Source organism: Rhopalosiphum maidis, chromosome 3, assembly GCF_003676215.2.
Source record: "Rhopalosiphum maidis isolate BTI-1 chromosome 3, ASM367621v3, whole genome shotgun sequence".
Classification (NCBI taxonomy): Eukaryota; Metazoa; Arthropoda; class Insecta; order Hemiptera; family Aphididae; genus Rhopalosiphum; species Rhopalosiphum maidis.
The window spans coordinates 22,837,459-22,847,171 of NC_040879.1; the positions used below are offsets into that span (position 1 = coordinate 22,837,459).

Below are 9,713 nucleotides of genomic sequence, written 5' to 3' on the forward strand. Positions count from 1 at the left end.
AATAAGAGTTTAATTGCACATTTTAAATTAAAAAAAAAATCACATTCAATTTGTACAATTCATATTTCAAAAACAAAAAGTATATTACTTTAGGAACAATTTTCAAGATTACATAGATTTATTAATGATTATTAGCAAAATTAATTAAAGCAAATTTAGTTTTTCTGATTAAATTGGCAACTTTAATGGTTGTTTTTTTTAGTAGATATCACAAAGTAGCTTTTGTATCCAATTTTTAATTTATAATTGACAATAATTACATTAACTTTTGGAGAACTTATCAAATGTGATTAAAAAAAAACAAATATTGTTGGAATATACATGGATTTTACACTGTTAAAAACCTAAAATAAAATGTTCAAGTTAATTTTTTATAATTATAAGTGTTATTGATTATAATTATTACTATAGGTAATGAATAATAATAATTTATAATAACCTAAAAATAAATACAAACAAAATATTTTTAAGTTCTTAAAAGTTAATTTTTATAAAATATATATGGTATTATATACTTTTAATATAAAATATATTTATAATTTGTGATAATCGTTTAAATATTAAATGCAACTAAAATGAGTGTATATTTATTAGTCTCTTATTTTAACAAATTATTAAATATTATGTAAACTGTTTTGCATCTATAAAACATTATACATAATAATTACACCTAATACAATATTTGCAATTAATGATTAAATTGTTTAGAATTAGAACATAATTATGATCTTTGGAATACAAAAATTGCAATGAAAATAAAAATAATATAAATTAGTACATAATATGTTTAGGTACAAAAATTAAACATATGGTTACTAAATTTGTTAGATTTATTATAAAATTGAAAATAAAGATGACAATTGTTTAGACTAAACTACGATTATAAAATTTCCACTTTTAATAAATTATTAGAATTTTTAAATATTGTTATTATACATTATAATACTGTATTAAAAAGAAATAAAATATTTTATTAGCAACAATCTTAAATTAGTTATTGATGGATAAACTTTGATTTAAGTACTTTCAGTTAATCTAAGAAATATATTGTATATTGATAATAATTTATTATAACATGATTTTAAAATATATTTTTAAATTTTCTTAAAAATTATAGTAATAAAAAAAATGTGTATTATCCTGATATATATATCCCGTAAGAATCATTATATTCACTTTTATAATGCATTACTTTTTACTTAAATATTAATAAACTTTATTATTAAAACTATTTTTTTTATTCATAATAAACAGCTTTAACTTGCTTTTTTGTGAGTTTATATAGGTTATATGGAATTTAGTTTTTCTTAGTTTCGGCAGTATACAAGCTGTTTTTCTGTTAAAGATTCACCACAGATTTGGCACAATACTGGTTTCTCTCAACAAATGACCATAAGACATCTAAAAAATTTTAATATAATTTATTTTTAAAATAAAAGTATGTATATATTTAAGATTTTTACAAATATACATAAAAATCTTAAATTATTTGAATAAGTATAAAGTTAGTAAACACTTATATAAATATTTAAAAGTTATTTACTAATATAATAATTTATTACTAAATAACGCGAGTTCTATGCCTATTAAAATAGTTAACATAAACAAAATATTAAAATTAACATCACGGACGAAATAATTTAAATTGTTTATTAAAACACAAACATTGTTGTTTGTTTTATTTTATTTTTATTATCATTGTAAGATATAAGTTTTAAATATTATATTATATTAGTCATAAAATAGAAAATTCAAAGCAAAATACTTATTAATTATTAAAACAATTAGTTTTTATCAAAAAAATAGTAATTGGTCAAAATATCCATGGACAAAATATTCAAATTTTTAAACATTTTATTTTCTAATAAAATTAATTCAACCAGGATATACTGTATTACTAATAGTAAAATAAATGAATAGCAATAATATCACAAAGTATACTTCACAAACATTAGTTATTATTTTTATCAAATAATACAAAATAAAATATGTTAAAATGTAAAATAATTCAATGACATGAATTATTTTATAAAAAAAATTTGCAACTTCTATCATTTTATTCTTCATAAAGATGGATGTTTTAATTCATCTTTTTTTAATTTTTTTATCTATCGTGATCTAATGATATACAGTTCACGCTGTGTAACTTTAGTATAGTCTGCTGCATTTTAGGTTGTATTTTTTACTATTTTTATTATTATAGCTTTCAATAAAAATTAAAAGTTCAACTCGGAGGCGGATTGGAGAGAGATTTTGTCTTAGAAGAATACAAAGTTACCAAACATGAAACATACAAATATACAAACAAAATCTTGTTACAATTAGTCTTTTTATTCAAAAAAAATTTTTCTATGCTTGCAATTTTATAATTTAATATTTGAACTAATTTTGGTTAGAAAATATAGTTATATTATTAAGGTTTATAGATATTTTAAGATGTTTTTGTTTATTTATAAAAATGTTTTTCTAAATTTTTAAATTTCTATGAATATTTTGGTTTAAATATTTTGATCTAGATTCACTAAAAATATATTATATTGACATAGGATAAGTAATTTATATATAACTAGTTTATAACTAAAATAAACAAATTATAATATAATTTACAATATTAAAATTAAACCACTAATATAATATAAAACAAGGGTCACCAATTAATATTTTTGAAGGGCTACATTAGGAATCTGAAAATTATTTGCGAGCCATCAAAATTTTAAGTACATATTAACATTATTTAAAAACCAATAATATTTAACAAAAATAATAATTTACAACAATAACACATAATGTTATCGTAATATGTGTTATTTATTTTTTGTCTGTGTGCTGGATAAAATTTGTTCTAAAATATTTTTTTAAACTAAAAATTATTTCCAAAATCAAAAAATTGACTATTTTAAATTTAAATGAAATTTACGAATTACATTTACTCTTTACTTTATTATTTATTTTTTACAAATTTTTAAAAATTAATTTAATTTGTTTTTAATTTTTACAATTGTTTATTCTTAAGACTAAGAAAAAATTGGGCAATTTAATATATTTACAAAAATTAAACAAATAATTACATTTAATAAATTGGTAAGTTTTATAGTTTCTAAGCTAGAATTTATTGTAAAATTTTAAAGTTTATTAATTATTAAGCTATAGTTGATGGCACAATATTTTAATAAAATATTTATAGATATTTTTAATAACTTATTACTTATAATGAAGGATATTAACTAGTTAAAAAGTAGAAGTGAAGTTAAAAAGTTAAAATAATATTTTTGATTAACTTAATTTACTGTCAAAATTACTTTTTCAGTCGATTTAAAAATAACCCATTAATAGTAGAAATATTTGGATTTAATGGGTTTAAACATTTATTAGTAATTACGCCGTATACATTAATTTGCATAAAAATAATCAATTTTAAAATTATATGTTTCTGATCAAAATCATATTATACCTAGTCAAAAACTACTATTTATATGATCTATGTTCATTTAGTTCTGTACATTTGTAAATTGAATACCAGCTGCTTTGACTGTCCATTTTTCAGATGCTAAAATATATAAATAGTTTTCTGCTGGAAAATTCTCTCAGTATGTGCTATTGACAAGTACCTGTAAATAGGGAAATCTTCATTACTTTAGTAATTCATGATCTTTTCAAAACTATTCAAAAATTGATTTTTAAAGAATTTGACATAAACTCTTTTGTAATGACATACATTTTAATGAATTATTTATTCTTTATACAATATCTATACATAACTGTTTGCTGACCTTTATAACAAAGATATTATATATAGTTAAATTTGGTAGCACGCTATAAGGGTTTTACTTACAGATTTTGTGTTGTAATAATTTTCCACTTGTCATCCAAAATTATTAATTTATTGACCATCAATAGGTTTAATTCCGTTATAAATTACACAGAGTACATTCATGCCATTAAATTCATATCCAACATGGATTGTTCATCTATAAATATAATTAATCAAAATTAATAAAATAATATAATATAACTACAATAATCAAAACAACAAAATTAAATATTTAAACAATGAGATATGTATATTTTTGAAATCATGTTTATAACATACTTCAAATGTTAATTGTGCATTGATTGGGCTATTTGGCATAACTTTTATGCTATATAATTGGGCATAACTTTTATGCTATATAATTGGGCATAACTTTTATGCTATATAATTATTAACTATAGATAAATTAATGAATAAAAATACCAGAAATCCTAAAAATGATTAAATACTTAATTTTTGCAGTAATAGATAAATAATAAAAAAATAAATTAATAATTACAATTTCCAATTTAAAGTTTAATTATGTTAAGAACTTTTTTTGGTAAATTAGAATGATAAATTTATTGACATAAGTATGATTAAATATAAATAATCAATAATAACTAATAACTAATAACATTCTCAAAATAATGTGTATGAAAAGTTTATAAAATAATTAATAAGAAAAGATAATAAACTTAAGATGATAGACAAAGTATATTATCCAATTGGAACATATTGTTGACTAATTATGGTAGTATTTTCCAACACTGACACAGATGAGAACAATGATGGTAAGAAAGAGTATACTAATGAGAGCTGACAACAAAATTTTGAGTGTAATAGAAAACACTAGTATTAGAATGATACTGGAACAAGACAAGTACTGATTAAGAAATTAGTATGTGTGATACACTAGATAAACAACTTTAAATAAATTGAAACCTTTAAAGTAAACTATTTGATTATTTTAACAATATAATTTGGTCTATAACAAATTTAATGATTTAAACTATTGTTAAAGGAAATACTGATAAGTGTTTACTGACTTAACTTTTTTTTTTTTTGTTTTAGATGCCTTCCTATACTATTCATACAGTTTATAACTTAGAATAAGTTCTTTAAAAACAAATAACAATATAAAGTTAATAAGTACCTAATACCTATGTTCTTGACATAGGTGTATCTAGACTTTTTTCGTAATCTGCAGGTTGTGCACAAGCTTAATATATAAATGTGAAACCAAGTGGGGATGAAGAGTTTTAAATTTAAAAAATCATTATCATTACTTTATTATGAGAACAAAAAATAATAATTAAGTAGATAAAAATTTGTATTAAAAGAAACATCAAAATTATTGAGTATTGATCACATATATACATTACGTGCTGTTAAATTTTTCAGGTCGTACATGAGTATGACACGCTTATGATGTCGAAGCAATATATATATAGTTAATTTAATAAGTTGAAAGTTATGTACTAGGTACCTACTTGATTTTAATCTAAGGATTAATGATCGAGTTTTTCACAATAATAATTAAGTGCTTGTTTAAAGAAAAAAAATTATTTAACAACTTACCATAATAAGTTTTTAATTTTCAAAGTGACGATTCCTTTGTCTCGATTTTCTAAGAAAATAATTTAGATATTATATGAATTATAAATACAGTTTTATTATAATGAATATTATTGTACCCATTCAGACTGTTCAGACTGTTGTCTAATTTTTTATCATTATTTTAATACGTCTTATCAGTTGAAATTTAGAATGACACAAGAAAGTGTTGTATAATCACTATAATGTATACTATATGCATGAACATGTTCATGACCATATGTTATTATTACTAGGTATTATTATTTTATAAAAGAAAAAATATTGATAATCAATGACAATAACGAAGAATAATTAATTGTCAAAAAAAAAAAATATAATCGTTGTAAAATACCATTTTCATAGGCACATAGCAAAACCTGTAGCGTAAAATCTTTTCAAGGGGGGTGTTCACTATTCAGACAACTAAAACACCCCCCTTGGTTGCGTTACTGAGCAGAACAATGTAGGGACTAAAATAGTGTTGTAACCTTGTACGATTATTTAATATATAGATAGTGATTAGTGGGAATACTTGCTCAAAGTATGCCGTATGGTTTAAGGAGAAAGTCCAAGTCCACAATCATTACAAAGAACAAAGGCCCAATAAAATCATTATTAGGAGTAGACGAATAGTGTAACATTTTAGTACCTAATTAATAAATATTTAAAGTTAAATAATATAACAACTAAGTAAGTACCTATTAATTAAGAATTAATTAAGTAGGTAAAATAATACTTCAAAATTGTGACTAAATAGCTTATAAATATTATAACTTATTTTAAATTTTTACCTAACCCAAGATTGATTTATATTGATAACATATTTGTTTCTCTCGTAAAAAATGTGAAAATTACAATTTAAAGTTCCGCATAAATTGTTATAACGGGCTACTATTAATTGTACAAATTTATAAAAAATACAGTCATATTTTTAATTTTTATAGGCGTTTGGAGTTTAAATTTTATTTGTTAGGCAATATTCATTTATCATAAGCAGACATTTAAAATGTTTGTTTCTTTTTCAAATAGTTTGAAAATATAATTTAAGATTCCTTTTAAGTTTTTCTTTTTGTACCTAATTGTTCTTATATTTTTGAAATTTGAATAACTCATTTATAAAATTTAAAGTAAATCATATTGCATTGTTTAAAATTTTAAAATTACAATTATTCATTACTTTTAATGGAATTTGATGGTTTATCCTAAGATATATCTATAGCCACGATTCATGGCCCATGCCTTGCAGTTAATCGCTACTGATGTCTCATTCTGAATAAGTGTAAAACATTTTAACATTATTTTTAATGATTTAGAAAGACTCTATTCTAAATTCAAGTTACGTTTATATACATTGAATTCAGTATCCTTGGTCGGATGTTATTTTCTTTGTCCTCCGTTAACTGTTACCTCTATGTGTATATTTCATGTTATTGATTTCTCGATAAACCGTTAAATGTTGTAACGGTTTTCATAAAGATAGAATATTAAAAAAAAACAAATATTAAAATGTAAAACTTTATATTACGTTGACACATCATAAACAATGTATGAAATATTTATGTTTTATGTCTAGCTAGGTACTAGCTATAATTTCACGCATTAGAGTTGAATAAATAATATTCGAGAAAAAACTATCTATGCAATATTCATGGATATTTAAATATTATGATAAAACTCTTTAGGTAAATGGTAAAATTGAAAACTAAAATTCGCGCGACTCGAATATTAATTATACCTACTATAGTTTATATTATTGTGCCTATTTGTTAGAAATATAAATAAGTAGATAATATGCTCTAGGTACTAAAAAACTGCGAGTACTTAAATAATAAAAATGATAGTAATGTATTATCATAATAATTGATTAAAAAGAACATAAGTATTCGACAGTTAAACAGTTTTATCTATGGAAACGTGTAACCTTCAAAATTATACACAAAAAAATACTGTTATATAACTTACTGTTGTAGCGCAGTTTTTTTATAATATACAATAATAATATCATATTATTATTCCCTATATATAGTTTAGAACATCATTTCGATGTGATATTAATTATTATACCTTTATAACGGCTAGTTCCAATAATTAATAACTCATTGATAAAATATATTACACATATGGGAACCCTAAATTATCAAACGTCCATAAATTGTCTCAAGAGATTAGTGTCATACATTATGATATTTTAACTTGTATATATATATTTTTTTTAAAAAGCGTATCAAAATTACATGGAATTATAAATATTTACGTAGGTCGTAGCAATAAATACTTACATACTACTTGTATACTATACAATGTAAAATATATGTATATGTAGACTTTAAACATAACACGTTCGTGTTTATATTGTGTTTAGTTTAATCTGCGTAAACCACTTGGATATTTATCGAGATAGGAAATAATAAAATGTATCGGTAATTAAAATAAAACATTTTTCACTATCAATATTATTTTTTGTAGATTTACATTGTACTAGCTAATATTATTACATACAAATATTAATTACCATTATTGTTCTGTTTGCAAACTGTCGTTGACCTAGTTTATTTAAAAAGACAATAATAATAACATACGATTAATCATTAATATAATAATAATAATAATATTAGATTAATAAAGTAATAATAATAATAATAATATTAGATTAATATAGTAGTAATAATAATAGTAATAATAATAATAATATTAGATTAGATAATATCTAGGTAATATAATAATAATTTTATATAGATAGACTACGCTCAGATTTCTATACATCACGCCTAAGCACAGGGTGAAGTAGAGGCAATATATTATTCTCTATTCGGACGCTGTAAATTATCGCATACGAAAAATTATAACCCATATATTTTAAATCATCCTAATTATTTAAGATTTCATTGAAAATAGATATTGTTTATATTTATTGTTCATTACATGTTGTAAAATTGTATCATCGATATAATGGTATTAGAAGTATATGTGTATAATTTATTTTGTAGTTTGAAACAAATCAAGCTATTATCTAGGTACGTTTCTTAGCAGCCTTTTAATATTTGCGAAAAAAAAAATTAAAAATTGTATGATTTGTGTTATTTTAAATATTTAATTACTACGCAATATTTCATAAGAAATGAACGAAAAACCCAAATAAAGTTCTCTCATTTCCAATAAGAAATATAATAAAAAAAAAGAATTCTCTGGATCATAGTGAAAGTCCTAGCTGAAAGCCTAAAACGAAAAAATGATCTCATCGACTGTAGGGTGCTACAACCAGATAATAATAATATATAATTATATAGAAAAACAGGAAATTAAGTCAAAACATTTAAAAACTATTTTTTTTTTTTATGCAACAATTGTTGTAAAAGTCAGTACAGTCCAGAATAAAAATTATACGTAACTTGTTATTGTAACTACGACATATTAAAAATGTAATAATCAACATTGTGTATAGTTTGTTTAAATAAATTACTATCATAAATATAGTAGATATTGTATAATATATAGGATAGTCATCATTTATATATTTTATTATTACAAAAATAATGATAAGTATTACGTTTTTATTTTTTTTGTCATTAACAATTGCTAAGAAAAACGAACAAAAAAATCCAATATTAATTAAAAATCAGCGCACTATTTGATTTATAACGATAACAATTAGTAAAAAAAATAGGTACTTATTTAAAAAAAATGTTGTTTTGTAAATAAGATAATACAATTTGACATTATAAACTGTTTAGAGAATCGTCTATAAAAAAGAGTGGACCTAACCTTGTAGGGGTACGCCACTTTTGTGTTATTATGTTTTCTTATATCAATATCAATAAAACAAATATTTAATAAAATAAAAGTATAAATTGTATATTTATTTTAAATAAATCTGTTTATCATTATTACTAAATAAATAATAAATATATTATTTGTATTTATACAACTATAATCTATATATTATTATTACCTAATTATATTTATTTAGGTATATCATTATTGTTAATAGTCAAATATAATAAGAATAAAATCGAATTAATTTTTATTTTTAAAACAATTATTTTTTAAAGTTTAAATATTTTATTTTCTAATCAGCGACCGATATAATATGTAATATAATTGTATGTACCAAGGGCCGGATTGGGACTTAAAAACTTAGCGAGTACAGTAATTTTACCGGCCCATTTAACTTACAAGTTTTCCATATACATAAGTACAATTAGGGGGTTTTAGGGGCTAAGCCCCTCCCCCCAAACTTATTCAATGGTCCGCCATTTTTTTTTTTAATTGCATAAGATCAAGCTTTTATTAGGGGGCAGTAGGATGCTAAATAACAATAATATAA

General features: G+C 21.5%; 1 long non-coding RNA gene across 1 annotated transcript; it reads right to left on the reverse strand.

The window, feature by feature from the left end:
• Positions 1 to 1,017: 1,017 nt before the first annotated feature.
• LOC113558846 lies at positions 1,018 to 5,508 on the reverse strand. Its single transcript, XR_003405716.1, has 4 exons — positions 5,372 to 5,508; positions 3,833 to 3,968; positions 3,452 to 3,608; positions 1,018 to 1,401 (listed from the first exon to the last, which is right to left on the reverse strand). It is a non-coding gene; the product is annotated as an uncharacterized LOC113558846 (long non-coding RNA).
• Positions 5,509 to 9,713: the final 4,205 nt, after the last annotated feature.